Consider the following 17,719-nt stretch of genomic DNA (forward strand, 5'->3'; position numbering starts at 1 on the left):
GCCCCTGGATCTCTTGGATGAGGGATCCATATATAGATGTTTTCAGGAGAGTGAGTCAGCTTCTAGGATTTTGATTAGTGTCATTCCACTAATAGTTCTTGGTTCCACTTGGAGATTTCAGATCTCTTACTCATCCCTGGGCGAATTCAGAGAGGCAAGTGTCATATGAGCAGTTTCTAGAAGATTCTCTGGGTTTACACCTAGCACACTACTTCTGCCATTTGTCTGCTCTCGCTCATCACACCCTATAGAAGGGCTTTCCAGTATGCATCGCACCCCCCGTGTGTAATAGGTGAGATGCATCACACCCTATGCATGGAGCAGTCTGTATGGTCCTGTTTTGACTAGTTCTAAGTAGGTTTTCATGGAGAACTTCTGGGAGATGATGTAATCAGCTAACCTTGTTCCTTTAGGGTATGAAACAACACTTTTAGGGGTTTAGAAGCCCTTGGTTTATGTACATATTTGATTGGGGTTGCAGTGCCCAAATATTTCTATAACACCAAGGGACAGCTCAGTTGTTCAAGTTCTCGTTGCTAAGTACCTTACCAATTGGGAGGTCACGAGGGAAAATCTCCTCGACCCCTTTGGGGTTAGGCCCAACATATTAGGTCAGTGGGTATATCCCTTCAGGTGGATTCGCTCGGATTATTACCCATTGATTTAGCGGCCACTCAGTCACCATGAACCACAATTAAAAAAAAAAAAAAAAGCCCTAGTAAAATCATAGAATAATCTCTTTAATCTATCAAAAATGAATGAAAATGATATAATAAACCATTAATGCATATGAAAGCGTATAATGGTGTTTTTATGGGAAATCATGGTAAATGAGGTGATCAATGAGAAAAAGTGTAGGATAAATGGTAAAAGGAATAATTGTTAGTAATGGTAGATGGTGGCAAATTAGTGGCCCAACATCTCACCCACACCAAGACTTTTGCATGTCCTCATGCAAACAAGGTGAAGTACTTCAACTATTGTCATTTGTTTGTTATACTCATCATTATCATGTGTGCATCTCATGTCAAACTCTATTTTAATATTTTCATGACCAAATTTCTTTTATTTATATACAAGTGGTTAATGGAAAAAGAAAAAAATGATGTTTTGTCTCTTGTGTGAATTTTTACTAAAGATATGAATAAGAAAACATAGGGTAGAGTAATTTTGATACTACTTTTTAATTTTTTTTTAATACTCAAGAACTACCTAATTATAGGGGAGGCAGAAACAGGAGGGGTCCTATTCAGCCTCGAGGAACATTTGGAGACTAAATATGTGTGGGGATTGGGAGTGACCAAAAATAATAATGCGAAGAGTAATAAATATGTGTGGGGATTGGGAGTGACCAACAATAATAAGGTGGAGCTCTTTTCCTTATGCAAAGGTTTGGATATAACTATATCCCTAGGAATAAAGAGAATAAACATAGTGGGGGACTCAATGTTGGTCATATGAATGTTCTCAAATGGATATTCTATAGACAACAACTCGCCCATCATTAAACGAATAAACCTTCAATTAGAAAAAATTGAGCAACATTCAGTTTTTCATTATAACACCCTTGTCCCACATCTACCCAAGTAACAGGCCAATCGAGGTAAACATTTGATGAGAACTTACTATGATATGATTCAACCTCATAAGTCACCTTAAGGAAGTGGAACCGATGGAAACACACCATACAAACCTTCCACATCAATAACAAGACTCCTGAGAACCATCCCAACCACTCAGATATCTAGCCCTTGGGTCCCACAGAGTTTTTAGACCATTAAACCCCTGGATGCTCCCTTGATATGGACAAGAATGTGTCCAAGAGGCTCCATATGCTCCCACGGCATGGGTATGCATGCATCCAAGGACTTTTCTACCCAATGTTGTGCCTGCATCTCTAGGAATTGAGACACTTTTTCAGGCCCAGAGCCCAGGTCATTGCCTAGAACTCAATGACACTTTCAAAACCGCAAGATAACAATAGAATAAGGAAACAAATTCAATTACTTGAATAAGTACTTGACTGGACCCCTACTAGGCATGACAGGAATTTCATCAAACATGCCACAATTATGTAATCTACATGTTTAAACAATAGATCTGAGCATAGGGGTCGCATACTCATCTGAGAATCACTAAGAAGCATTGATGGCTCAACACATTAGCTGCAGTTTCATCCATTAGGCCATAGATACATCGTCCATTCAAGTAAAAACATGATGAGATCCATACATAGCCACTATCATAATACATATTCATAACTAGCATAATAGCAACAGAAATATCAAGGAAATCACAACCATATCATCCACATATAAACCAGTATAATACTCATGAAATAATAAGGAGAAATAACCTCATATTAATAATGCAAAGGCTAACCAGTTGTGGGACTTCTACGAACCACCTGACCGTAGACATGGCTGAGCCAAATCTCTCTTCAGCCAGTCACCCTCGTGCCATATTCCAAGCATGAATGTGGGATCTCATAAAAACACATCAATGAAAATCATCCAGGGCTTCCAGAGGCCAAACCACCTCAACCCATAAAACAGTGATTCCACCTCATGGTCGGAAATCACAATACCATCACCATATTGGTCCCTACCCAAGCCTTCCAGGGCTCCAGAGCGTTGTTCCAACCAAGGCTTTCAAGACTAGTAACTCAACCCACAGCTTTCTTGGGATTCCAGAGTGTTTGTCTAACCAGGGCTTCCAAGACTAGTAACTCAACCCACCAAGAGATTCTAGAGCATTTGTCCAACCAAGGCTTCTAGGACTAGTAACTCAATCCAAGTTGTTACAGGGCTTCTAAAGTGTTTTCCAACTAGGGCTTCCAGGAACTAATAACTCCACCTAAGCTAAAGGAAACAAGAGAACCAACCAAAAAAACAAAGAAATGAACCCACAACACCATGGCTATCCAGAAAATGGAAAGGCTAGGAAAATCCACGGTCAATCCAGGCAATCCTACATGCCAATGACATATCATGACCAATAAACCACATGCATATGCCATGCATGCCAAAACTAGTGAGGAAAACATACATACAACTCGGTACCTGCAAGAAAAACCTGTTGTAGTTGTTGATCCTAATGTCCTATTGCGCTTTCCTTCTCTTCCTTTTCCTTCTTGCTCCAAAAATCCAAGTATGCCACACTCCTCCAAGAGTGCTCCAAGAAAAATCTAAGTGTACAAGAGTATGAGAGAGAATATAAACAGAGAGCTCCCTTTTCTCCTCACATGAAACCTATGACCTTTCACCTCCCTTTTCTCCTAATTTCCATTATTTTCATAAATGAATGGGCCAAAATTTCATTTTTCCTTTCCAAAGCCTTTTCCATTGCCTTTGTCAATTTCCTTAGCCATTAATCAATCACCAATGATCCCCATCACTGAGTGTCCCATCGACCGTGGTTATTATTTTTCCTTTATTAACTTTTATTACATGGAATTTTCACCAGGGCTATTACAGAACCCTCGCCCTTGGGGGAACACTATCCTCGATGTTCAACAACACCTACAACCAACAATATTGCTATAAGAAAAACATACTACCCATGGATCTTTATAACTTAGCTTGTTGTATTATTTACAATGATCATCTCGCTGAGAAGAAAACCAACATGACAACATAACAAGTATAACATCATAATGACATGACACCCATACTGCTTATTGGAGGTTTATAACATAGCTCATGGTAGTATTTACATCCATATACATATGTACATATACCAATCATCACCAAAAGATGTACCAAAAACATATACCAAAGACATATACAAAAACATCCGCTCAACTAGCGAATAAGTAAGGATACATAACCCGCATATGATCTGCCATCTCCCATGTAGCTTCATTGGGCCCAAAGTGCTTCCATTTCACTTTAACTTGCTCGATTGCTCGATTCCATAGCATGAGCATCTTCGTATGCAATATACATTGAGGCCCTGGATAGAATTCTCCATTTGGCTCCACCTGCAATACAGACCAGTCAATCACATGATAAACATCTTTAACAAGCTTCTTAAGAAATGACACATGGAAAACATCATATACTTTCATTGTTAGAGGCAATTCAAGTCAATAGGCTAATGTCCCAATCCTCTCAATAATCCTGAAAGGTCCACAAAATTGGGGTGCCAGCTTGGCACATGATTGAATCTACAAGGAACTCTTCTTTGGTTTGATGTGCAAGTACAGTTGTTCCCCAACTTGGAACTCCTTTAAAAACCTATTCTAATCTGCATAGATCTTCTACCTATCCTGTGTTGCTTTCAAATTCTTCTGAATTACATGCATTTCCTACTCCATGTCTGCCAACATCTCTGGTCTAATCAACACCTTGTTAACTAGATCACTCCACCTGATGGGAGTATTACAACTCCACCCATACAATGCCTCAAACAGACTCATCCTCAGTGACTCCTGGTATCCATTTTTGTAAGTGAACTCTACTACTGGAAGGTGCTCTTCCCACTTGTGTTATTGAAGCATCACATACATCCTCAACATGTCCTCCAATATCTTGTTGACCCTCTTTGTTTGTCCATCTGCCTTTGGATGATAAGTTCTACTAAAGGCCAACTCTATGCCCAAAATTTCAAATAAATCCTTCCAAAACTTGGAAGTGAACTTCACATCCTTGTCTTACACAATCTTCTTTCGAACTCCATGCAATATGACCACGTCCCTGATGAAGACCTGTGCTAAATCGCTCGCTGAGAATGTAGACTTCACTAGAATGAAGTGCACTACCTCTATCAATTTGTCCACCACTACCATAATGGAATCATGATGTCTCACTATTCTCAGAAAACCGATGATAAAGTCCATGGAAATGACCTCCCATTTCAACTTTGTAATTGGAATCAGCTATAACATTCCACCTAAATGCTTACACTCTACCTTCACCCGCTGACAATCTTAGCACCTAGCCACAAACTCTGCTACGTCTCTCTTCAAATTTCACCAATGATAGAATTTCTTCATTGTTGTCAACTTTTGCTGATATCCTAGGTGACCTAAATATTTTTTACATGAAACTCCCTCAATATCACCTTCTTGAGCTCACTTTTGTCTGGCACATATATCTTATCTCTAAACCTTACCAATCCATCTGTAGTGAGATGATAGTCCACATCATGTGCACCTGCACATATATCTATACCTATACCACTACTTGTACCTTTACTTGTACCACTACCTACACATGTACATGTACCTATACTCTACTACAACATGTGCACAATCCCCATATACCTGACATCTTGTTGACATGCCTGCAAGATCCTATCCTGTAGATCTGTCCCATAGGATCTCATAGTTTTTATGTGATTTACCTATATCCGCCTGCTAAGATCATCTACCACCCTGTTCTCTTTACCTTTGATATACCTGATCTCAAAGTCAAACTCATTGATCGTGGCCAACCACTGAGCTTGCCTTCCATTCATATTTGGTTGGTCAAATAGATACTGCAAACCACTATGATCACTCATCAATACAAACCTCCTGCCAAGAAGATAGTGCCTCCACATCTTCAATGCATGTATGATCGCTGCCAACTCAAGATCATGTGTCGGGTAGTTCTGCTCGTGCTCATTTAGTTTTTGTGACTCATAACATACCACCTGTCCATCCTACATAAGTACCCCGCCAAGTCCTCTCTTGCAAGAATTTTTACATACTACAAACTCTTTGTCTGCATTTACAATCTTTAACATCGGTGCATGTGTCAGTGACTGCTTGAGACGCTCAAAATTGACTGCACACTCCTCTATCCATTCAAACTTCTTACCTTTCCTATACAATGATGTGATAAGATAAGCAATCTGTGAGAAGTTCCTCATGAAACTCTTGTAATAACTTTCTAAACCCATGAAATATCTCACCTCATCTATATTCTTGGGAGCTTCCCACTCCATGATAGCTCTTACCTTTTATGTGTCCATTGTTATGCCTTCCTTGGAAACCACATGTCCCAATTAGTGTACCTCAATCTGAAAGAAACTGCATTTGTTGAGCTTAGCATACAACTGATGCTCTCTCAACAATCTCAATATTGTTGCTAAGTGTTCGGCATGCTCTTCTTAATTTTTGGTATATACCAATACATCATCAATGAATACAATAAAAAACTTATCCAAATATGGATGCAACACACTATTCATCAATCACATAAAAGTAGCTAGAGCATTAGTAAAACCGAATGGAATTACAACAAACTCATAATACCCATTCCTGGTCCGGAAAATTGTCTTTTAAATGTCCTCCTCTTTAATGTGTACCTGATGATATCCGAATCTCAAATCGATCTTTGAGAACATTGATGCTCCCTTCAGCTCATCAAACAAGTCATCAATCCTCAGCAACAGATACCTGTTCTTGAGGGTCACTTTGTTCAACTGCCTGTAATCAATGAACAACATGAGAGTACCATCCTTCTTCTTTACAATTGGTATCGGTGTGCCTCGTGGTGATACAATTGACCTAATGTGTCCCTTGTCCAACATTTACTTCAACTACAGCGTCAACTCTACCAACTTGGGTGTACTCATCCTGTAAAGTTCCTTTGATGTTGGAGTTGCCCCTGGCACTAACTCAATAGAAAATTCTACTTCCCTGTGAGGTGGAAACTCTGAAATATTTGTGGGAAACACATCCTAAAACTGTTGTAGAACCGGGTACCTATTCAAAACATCTATGTCCTCAACTTCCTTAGGTTTGTCACTATAAATGTGCATTGCAAATAACACACACCCTTTCCCTCAACTACACTTGGTCTGCATAGTTGTCACCATTCTAACTGGTGTTGCTTTCTTCTCACCTCGCAAGACACTTTGTTTCCCATTGTCATCCAAGAACTCAATGGATTTTTCATAACAATCCACCTTGGTTCCATGAAGGTACAACCAATCCATGCCCAACAACAAATTGTACGATCCCAATGGTAATACATTCAAATGTTCTTAATTAGGCATACCATTCAATTCAAATATACAATCTCTTACCCAATGGTGAACCCGCTTCTTTGTACTTGTAGCCAACTTCACTAACCAAGACTCTACATGCACTTATTTATTCAAAACCACACTTATTCACCAAGTCATGACTAACATAACTATAATTAGATCCAAGATCAATCAAAATAGAAACAAATTGATCACAAATCTTACCATCCATCTCAATGATAGATGCCTGATGGTATGCATGTGTGTTATCCAACGTTGTAGTATACCTAGGTATACTACAAGCGCTACATAGATCCTAAGAATAATCTGCCCAACGTCTCCCACTATATGTGCCTCCTGAGCACTGTATATATATGGTTTACCACCGTGATGTTGTGGACAATCTCTCCTACGATGATCTTGGCCACAAGTCCAACACTGAAAAGGCTTCCATTTTTCATCCTTATTCTGCTCCTCATATTGAAGTACCTACCCTCTATCATATGCATTGAACTTCGTAGATGGCATTGCATTCTCTTTATCACATGTACCATGACGTCTCGCTCACTTCTTGTCCCATTTTCCTTTTCTCTTTGCATTACCTTTCCAATCCAACTTAGACTCAGATCTACACTTCGATTTCTCATAGCAATGCTTTAACTTTCAGATGGCCTCCTCCAATGATCTGGGCTCATCAAACTCAATCATGTATTTGAATGCAATTGGTAATCCACTAGTGAATCTCTAAATCTTGCCCTTCTCCTCCTTAAGGTAAGGCACATACCTCAATAGCTCCAAGAACCTATTAGTGTACTCATCATCTCTCATCGATCCCATCTTTAGCTCATAGAATTATTTTTCCCTGTAATCAAAGTATCTCTCTGATAGGTACTTCTTCTAGAATAATCTCTCGAACTCATTCCAAGTCAAGTCCTGCTCATGAATACCTCTAACATTTTTCACATCTTCCCACCAAATATTTTCTTTACCTTTAAGACTACATGTATCTATTTTGGATTTCATGTTCTCTAAACATGCAACCTGAATAAATTCATCATACTAAGAAAATATCCCTCTACATCTTATGATTTATTCATCTCTCCATCAAATTTAGGTGCCTTTGATTTCTTAAATTCATCCGGAAAATATCCCCTGTCACTTCTCCTATAAGGATGATAATGATGTCAATCGTAATGCCTGTCAGAACTAGAGCTAGAATCATACCTATGTCCATCACCTCTCCTATTCAAAGTATCCACAGACATGCCATATGTGATCGTGTCATATCTATGTGAACTGTACTCACCATGAGACCTACTTCCATATGCCCCATTATTTTTTTCCTCCTACCCATGGTTGATCTGAGTGGTCCCCGTCACTATAGTTCTGACAAACTCTGAAGTATCACTACATTTACCTCTGCTTGTTTCTCCTGTTCCTGTATGATTCTATCATTGTCTAGCTTAACACTCCTTATTTCTTCCTTTAATCTTCTCAATGTGTCTGCCAAATAAAAAGAATGCCCAACACGATGTTGCTCATCTGATCCATACGAAGAGTCTTGGGAACTATATTCTACCATCTTGCTAGTCATCTTTGATATTCTTCCTGCAAGGTATATCATGTCAGCTAAACCAAATCACAATACACCAACATACCTTAGCATAATGTAGGGAGGATAACTCGTCTGCAAGATCAACAAATCAGTGTAATACATGTCTAACAGCATAGAGAAATATAACACATGATCATATAACCATATAACCATCATTCTAGCTATATTACAGTCATCAATGCATGACCATATCGCCTACACGTACCATGACCTCATGCATGACAACAACTGCCACAGCACTGTATAGTTGACCAGATGTGACTACTAACTTGCATAAATAAATCATGATCAATTAGACACTCATGACGAAACACTCCACAACAATGCCATCAACTTCCCTTGGCACCTTGTTAGGGTCCAACCGTAACCCCTTTATCTATGTAATAAGCCGAATGGGTCAATTCATAGACATAGTTAGTTAGAGAGTAAATAAAGCTCGCATTAATAATTGTAAGTGGTTGAACCACATCAGAGAAAAGGGACCACAGTTAGTTGTAAATGGGCCATAATTAATAAATAAAGTGGTTAACCCATGTTATGCAAGGGACCATTAGTAGTTAGGGTTTTGGATGTCATTTAGCTATAAACAGTCTTAGTTAGTAAAGGAAAGATCATCGATTCTTATTGTAATCGAGCTCTGCTCTGTTGGAGGTTGCCCACTCGAAGAGGCAAGTGAACATTGAATCTATTTATTAATAATAAAATACTTTTTGTTTTTCTAATTTTATTCTGTGTTATGGGCTATATTTCTTCGCATTTCTGGTATTCTAGAGTTTCTCATAGGTCAAGAGCATAACAAGTGGTATCAGAGCACTTTTGCAGGGCCAGTTGTACCTCTAATTTTCACATAATTTTTTTTAGGTTAGAGACATGTTCTGGCGTCTTTAAACCACAGATTTTTCATTGAGCGCATAAACTTGCGGATTTGGGGAGGCATGCACGTAAGAACTACAAGAGGTGGTCACGCTTGTTGGACTCCCTTGTAACCCCTGTGGGTACCCCTTCGAGTAGTATCGCATTAGACAGAACCGTGCACAAACTGCACTTCCACATACCCTTTGGTATATCGGAATCCCCTTAGGCTCACCTAAAACCTAGCCTTAGATAAGTCGTCGGTTGTCTTGTTGCTACATTACACTGAGAATAGCACTCAAGGAGATTACTCGCGCGTACAATAGGGTAGTCAGGTAGCACAGTTAAGGGTACGTTCAATCCTCCTTAGTTAGCACCCTGAAAGATTGGGTCAAGTACTATTGTTGGAACCCTGTATATATTGTGATATGCAGCACCTGACACTCCTTTGTGATCATATTTCCCTCTAGTATCTGAAGATCGCCAACTACCTTATCTTCTAGAGCAAATCCAGCAGTTGGGGTTTTGTTGTTGCAGTGAAAATCAAATCCAACAATTGGGGTTTTGTCGTTGTCGTACAAATCAAATCCAATAGTTGGGGTTTTGCACCGCTGCACAACTCACATTCAGCAGTTGGGGTTTCACAACATCGATTGGACTCTTCATGTAGTGAGGCTTGCTGCTACTACAGTCTGGGCCCTATTTTCATAGGACATTGGGTAGGATCAACTTTTCTGGAATTTGACCACTATAATATTGATCAGCAGGAAGTAAAACTCCTTTCGAAGTAAAAAAATAAAAATAAAATAAATAAAATAAAATAAAAAATAAAGCCCATCTCGAGGCACCTGCAAGAGACTTAGCCCATAAGATTGATGATGACAAGTTGGTCGCAGTGGTACCATTCACTTGTAAGCCCCAAATTTTTTGGTAGTCCCAAATTTTATCCCGACGCAACCTCAAATGATCCACGTCATTAGAATCGTGAGCTTACCTTCTTTCCAAGAAGACTACTATTAAGTAAGCTCAAAAAAAAATGTCCCGATTTGGTATATGTAGGGTACCACAACTCAAGTTATGGTTGCGGAAAAGACACTCGAGAGGTTCAACAACCTTGAAGCAAAATTCGACACATTCGAGGGCATAGTTCTCAAAGAGATCTCATGTTATCATCCCTTCTAAGCCTGCTTCATATGGAGGAGCCTAGTGTTGATGCACACATAGAAGGAGAATCTAGCCATCACATTCATTTCCATGGAAATCACCACTCTTCCCACCACCGGACACCCAAGATGGACATGTACAAATTTGATGGCTCTAACCCTGCAGTATGGGTAGCACAAATGGAATAGTATTTCTCCTTTAATGACATCTCGGAATATCAAACTAAAATACATGTTGGAGCCCTTTATTTGGTCCAAGAGAGATGGAAATGGTGGCAGTGCCATCAGAAATGTTATCCAGTGAACTTGACTTGGAACATGTTCTCAAAAGCCATATGTGATCGCTTTGACCGCAAATCTAATTTTTTGGGTTGTCTCACTAAAATCAAGCAAACATGCTCAGTAAAGGACTACATTACAGCCTTTGAGAAATTGGTCATCAGGGCTGACAATCTAGTAGATGACTTCTACTTGGAGAGTTTCATCATTAGCCTAAAACAAGCCATCCAATCCCATGTCTGGATGCACCACCTAGCTACTTGGGTGGACGCCTGTAAAAGGCCTTAGAAGTGGAAATTTCCTTAACCACCCAGTCCAATCATCCAAATTTTGTCACCAAGGTGTGTCCCACCCTAACTCAGGGCCCCACCCAAACACTTAAGGTTCAAAATGTGTCACTATCAGAAATGGACGAAAGAAGAAAACAAGGATTGTGCTACTATTGTGATGACAAGTACTATCCTGGACATAAATGCAAGGAACCCAAATTATTTCAAATTGATGCTACTGACAATAGTTCACATGAGGAAGCTCCATCCTTAAGGTGCCCAAGGAAGAAGTTGGGGAAACCCAAACCGACAATGATCTCACAGCTACACCAAATGAGCTGGTTATCTCACTACATGCATTGCCTAGCATTTCTTCGCCTCAAACTCTCAAAATTCGAGGCTTTATTAAACATCTATCAGTCGTGGTATTGATTGATAGTGGTAGCGCTCATAACTTTATCCATAAGTTAGTCACATAAGTTGTTTATTTCTTTGTGCGGGTAGTAGATAATTTCCAAGTCCTTATCCTTGATGGGGGAACCATGAAATGTGAAGGCTGATGTGAAAATATTAAGCTTCAGATGGGACACTACCACCTAAAGACCCACATGTTTTCTATTGAAATGGGTGGTTGTGACATCGTCTTGGGTGCTAATTGGCTTCACACACTGGGCTCGATCACAATGGATTTCCAAGAGTTATATATGAGCTTTAAGCAGAACAACCACATTCATATATTACGTGGACTCCAAACAGGTGCTCCTACTATCATCAGCTCGCATCGAATGGAAAATATTTTGAAAAAGAGTCATCATTGTTGTGGGGGAAAGTATCCAACTCGGAATGACCCTAACCCACTCTAAGGGTGACAGTTCCTTAGCAACAGCTGAAAGCAAAGCTATCTAAAGTTTCTTCTTTATGACATGCAAGAGATAACAGGGAGAGATCCACTTACCGATGTCTTGCGTAAATGGTCGATCCAATCTCCTTTGTTTGCCGCTTGCTCCCAGCTCCAAGTCTTTTCAAGGGCCCAGCTACACGAGATCCTGCAAATAAGACAAGAAAAGGAAACTACAAGAAGCATGCATGCATAAATGATTTAAGGATTAGCATAAATCAAAAACACAAGTAAGACAATTCACCATTGAAACACATGCGAATAGAAGAACCTCAAATGCTTTATTAATATGTGGAAGTAAGGTTCAGGCGGTGATACAACCATGAGAGGTCCAATCCAGCATCACCTTCCCGACGGAGAGAAATCTCTTCTTCACCTCCCTCAAGCAATCACCCAATGCTCACAACTGCAAACCAACAGCAATTCTTCGCGCTAAATTCCGGCCTCCAGATCCCATGGGATGAGATCCTTATATAGAGTTTTGGAGTGAAGGTAAGTCATCTTGATGTGTGACTTGTTGTCCTCTTCAACTCCAGTTGTTCTTCAGTCCTTCACTCAGAGTTTCTGCCTTCCACTTGGAGTTTTAGAAGCTCTTAACTCATCATTAGGCGAATCTTATGATCAAGTGTCTTTTTAGAAGCTTCCTGGGCACTGGCACTTTGAGAAAAAGATTCCTCCACATGTCCAAGTACGCCCAACGCAGGTAGCCTTTGTTCTACCTGCTATGCATAGCAGGTAGCCTTTGTTGTACCTGCTATGCAGCGCAGATGCCTAGTGGAGCAGCTGCTTTGATCCAAAATTGACCTGTTTTTGAGTGTTTTTCAGTGGAGAACTGGTTTGCAGTGCTGTGGTTTGTTGACCTTGTTCCTCTAAGGGTAAGAACAACATGTTTAGGGACTTTGGATCCCTTAGATTATTGACATTTCATGCCCTATGCTGTAAGGCACAAAAATGTCTATAACAGTTGCCCCCTAAAGTATGAGGTCGTTTATCGGGTGAAATGCTTTATTAGGAGGATCTGAAGTTCATTCAATCGTCGGGAGGTGACCTGTAACAAAATACAATACAATACATTATCTTTTCATACTTTCTTTTCATGATCTAGCTGAGGCGGGCATTTCCCATGCTCAGCTTTATAAATACATTTGTTGTACATAAACAGACGATCGTCTGATAATAGACCGATAATTCTCTGCTTTTAATTATCATCCTTTTTTAGTAGGATGATCATCTGCTGCACATGTCTATGTTTTTATCTCCTAAATATATATCGCAGCCCGGATGGATGAAACTAGATCCGGGGTCTTCAAACTTGTCCGATCTTCACTTTAGTACAAGTCGATCCATGTGAGAATTTCTTGAAGTCGAACATGGAAAGACATCGCTTGATTACCAGTCAATAATGTAAACTGTTAACAAGCACGAGAGGAATCACCGATAATGATGATGACCCTCAAGGTACTGCAGCACAATTCACGTGGTGTGAATATAGGATTTGACGTCGAACACCACGCAAAGTCTCCTGGTCGAAGGTCATTAATGTATACCTATCGCCGGGAGTGAGAAACTTGCCATTGAGGCATGCAAGCTTCAAAGTACTGAGGGGGTGTTCCTAGATCAACTTCTTGGATAGTGAGCTGATGTCAACAAGAAGTGATCCGTCAAAGGAGGGCCTTAATGAATCCCACATCAGTGACACGGAACGGAGCTAGTGATGATGGTGAAAACGATCTGTGAAATATGATTCAGGGTGGCAGTCATGGAAGGATGAAAGATGATGTACGGTAGTGGATGGGACCCGGTTGACACTTTCTGAATGACATCTCTTGAACATATAACGACACTGATGTGATGGATCGGTAGCATTACCCCATGTATGGATGGTATGGCGAGACCATGGTGAAGGGACCGGTGAATGATAATAACCCAACCCGATATTTACGGAGGCAAAAGTGTCATGTTCAAGAGCGACTTGCTACCATTAAGCTTTGAGGTTCTTCCCAATTTTTCCCCAGTCATTTCTGACCAGTACCTCTTTATTTTTGTCAAGCTTGAGGAGGATAACATATGCTTGATCTATAACCTGCCCTTCGGGCAAGCCCATCGCTATGTTTTTAATGATCTTAGCGATAGGGAAACTCGTTCTCGTCTAAAGACAAGTTTGTCGCTATCTAATATTTTTAACGAGCCCAGCAACAAAGACAACTCGGTCCTTTTCATTTTTAGAGAGTCTGAAAAGGGTACATAAAGTGGACTCCAGGGGTCCTTTTTCGTCATCTAATCCCTTAAGTCCGAAAAAAGTATAAAACAATACAGAAGGGATGAATGTTCAATATCTTTATCGAGCCGAACCAGACAAGCGCTCGATCTTTTTGTGCAATAATCCCTCAGGTCCAAAAAGATTAAAATCTAGAGGAGGGATAGCTCTTCCGGTCCTTTTAACGAGCTGGAAGGCCAAAACTCGGCAAACTTTTCATATTTTACGAGTCAGTGAAAAGAGCTCAAAGAAGACTCGTCTTTTGAGGAACGAGTGATAAACAGGGATAGCAGCAGATTCCAGGTACAGGTTGGAATTTTCCAATCACGGCAGTGTCACAAGGATGGCTAGGTGAAATCACTCTTCGCAGCTGTTCCTCAAAATAGGTAAACAATCAAGTGGATGTGAATGATCGGCCAAATGACAAGTGGAGGTGACGGTGCACAAACACGACCAAGGCTTTTATGGCTGATGAATTTACGGTCTCAGATGGTTATTTACCGGTACTGGGTTCATTTTTTAAAGAGCTTGAATGCGCCAAAACACTGCTCAATCTTATGTTTATTTTTTAACGAGCATGAACTATGCGCTAAAACTGCTCGGTTTTTGCGTTTATTTTTTAACGAGCATGAACTTTGCCAAAACTGCTCGTTTTTACCAGTCACAAATTAGGAAGGTCTCGTGTGAGATAGCTATTTTTTATGGAGCTTTATCTCACGAAGCTATGCTCCCTATCCTCTCTTTATGCAAGCTGGGTATCGGCTAATCCTACAAGTTTAACGGGTTAGACCTACAGGTTTAAAGGGAGGACCTAAAAAACTAAAAAACAAAATAGCTGCCCGTGCTTGCATTCCAAGAGGTTTGCATGCCCCCAGGTGTAAGTCTAATTTCAAGGTTACCCCTCAATTTGCAGGTAAAACATTTTTTTTACCGGGAGAGGCCTACCTCTTTCTGGTTAGCCAAGGATTGTTCCGTTAGAGATTAAACAGGACTTTCCTTGGCGGCGTCTACCGAAGTAGACAAAGGTGAGTGACCATTTGTATCAAACACATAACTTTGACAAAAGAATCTTATTCTAGAACAACCCCACTCCCAATTACCCCTTCTGAGAGCCCATCTCTCTCTTTGTCTTCTTGTCCTTCTTCTCTACGAAGATGGCTCAGAGGAAGATTCTCAAAGATGAAGGAGGGGATGGGGTACGGACTAGTCATATTCTCCCGCGGAAATTCTACTTTACACCCAAGGTTTTTTCTGCCTCCAGAGCAGACCAGGATGCATGCCCCCTGGGTTCCGGCCTTCCTTTCCCGAATCACTCGCGCTCATCAGGAAGAAGCACCGGAGGTAGAGACCTTTCTTGATCAAATAGACCATTCAGGATAGGTATGTGACTATTTGCGATGCGTGATCCCGGAAATGAAAGTTGGTCTACGAGCTTGACCATTCTTCCTTCGTATGGAAAACACATTATTCGAAAGAGTGAGGAGACTATTGCTTCCATGCAATATATGTAGTCTCGTCCAAGGAGTAGGTTATAATCCAAGGGTCCTTGGACGACCATCAAGCCCATCTTGACAGCCTTCCCTTTCAAGGTAATAGGCACATTAGGTAGAATCCCTAATGGTCGACTGGTTCCTCTATCAAAACCCGAGAGATTTCTTGTCTCAGGCAAAAGCGCCGGGCAACCCAGTGCTTTCCAAGCAATAGAGGACAGAATACTCACAGATGCCCCTTCATCAATGATAGTTCCAGCCATCACCATTTTGTATATTTGGACTATAATTCTAAATGGTATACTGGCTGGTAACCGGGGTCTGCCTAGTTGGTTCCAATCAAAGGACGCAACTAGGTTGCTTGGTGGTGGGACCGAATATACGGCCGGATATGATCCTGACGATGCTCCTTCCTGCGATAAAGGAGTGGGCGCATTGCCCAGATGCTCATCAGAATCGGTGTTGACGAAAAGAATATGGACGGTGTCATCTTTATTCTCTTCGGTGGGGGTGTCAACTGAAGATGAATCCTCAGTGACTGTGATATTTGAAGATGAAACTTCTGAAGGGAGAACCGGGTCAACTGTCGCTTCGACCTTTGGACTTTCGTCCGGTCCGGATTCAGTAAGTTCACTTTCAGTGACTGACACTTCAGCTGGCCCTCTAAGCAAGACAGCTGTATTTTCGACCAACGAAGGACCTGGCGCGAGTTTTTGATATCCAGGAGGAAGTAGCACCGGTGCCACCGGTTGATCTTCCAAAACTCTCTTTGCCTCGTCTAAAAAGGGACAACGGCGAAGGGTGTGATTGCCTTCACACAGTTCGTAGGGGAATCTCATTCCCCTTCATTGTCTAGGACCTTCACTTTCGCTGGTCGACGGTAAGCATTCAACCTGGTTGTCAGAGGTTGACGCTTCCGAATCGTGCAAACGAGGGGACCAGTCCCTTAGTATCCGGGGAATACTGGGACAATCACAGTGGAGGTGGTCTCCTCTACATATGACACATGGTGATTTGGGCCCGGTCCGTGCTGTGTGTGGGTTTTCGTTAGATACCTTTTGCTTGCCCCCAGGCGCCTTTGGCTCCTTCTGCTTCTTCTCTTTCCTCTTCTTTTCCTTCTTCTTTTCTATGGGAGCTCCGCTTTTGGCGGCTTGACCTTTCGAAGAAGAAGGCTCAGAGGAAGGCTCATAAGAAGTGGAAGGCTGGAGGGTAGCTCTAGACTGGTCTAACTGTTGACTCGACTGTTCAGGAACCGTGGTGGTCTGAACTACAGCGGTTGAGAATAGCCAAACTGACAGGCCAATTGTCAGTCCTGGAAGCGACAATGTGGCCATGTGGGGCGCACCAACTTCTCCCCAAGAGGAGAAAAGGCTAGGGGTTCCATCATGCGGAATCCCTTTGTTGGTGTGTTCCATGTTCTCAACTTTTAAGATCAACGTAGGAATCAGGGGTAATTATGTTCCGTTTAAGATGAATTTTATATGACGACGCTTCAGACACAACTTGCTTTTTCACTTTTTAAGAGTCGAGAAAAAGCTAAAGATGACTCTAGTCTCCTTCGATGTATTAACGAGCCCGAAGTGACAAATGCTCGGATGGACTTTTTCAGTTATAGAGTTTGAAAAAGGCCAAAAGAAACTACTCTGGAGTTCTAGGCAAGGGTGTGCCAAACCTTTCGCGAAACCACAGAATACGTTTTACGGTACGAGTGGTCGATCTTCGTGAATGCTGTGTTCACTGCATCGCGATCAGTAGGGCAGCCGACACGGCTTCCTATGGATAAAGGCTTTGTTCCTATAGGGGTCCCCCAATATACGCGACGGTACGCGGGGGCACAAGTCCGTATTAGTGCTATCGTCCCTCAGGAGGAATCACCCACCTTCGTAGAGATCGACAGTCACTATGTTTAACGACGCCGGTTCACGTCTCTACCTAGACC

This window comes from Pinus tabuliformis, chromosome 7 (assembly GCF_031772625.1).
Source record: "Pinus tabuliformis cultivar Carrire ecotype Pingquan chromosome 7, CPIR1, whole genome shotgun sequence".
NCBI lineage: Eukaryota > Viridiplantae > Streptophyta > Pinopsida > Pinales > Pinaceae > Pinus > Pinus tabuliformis.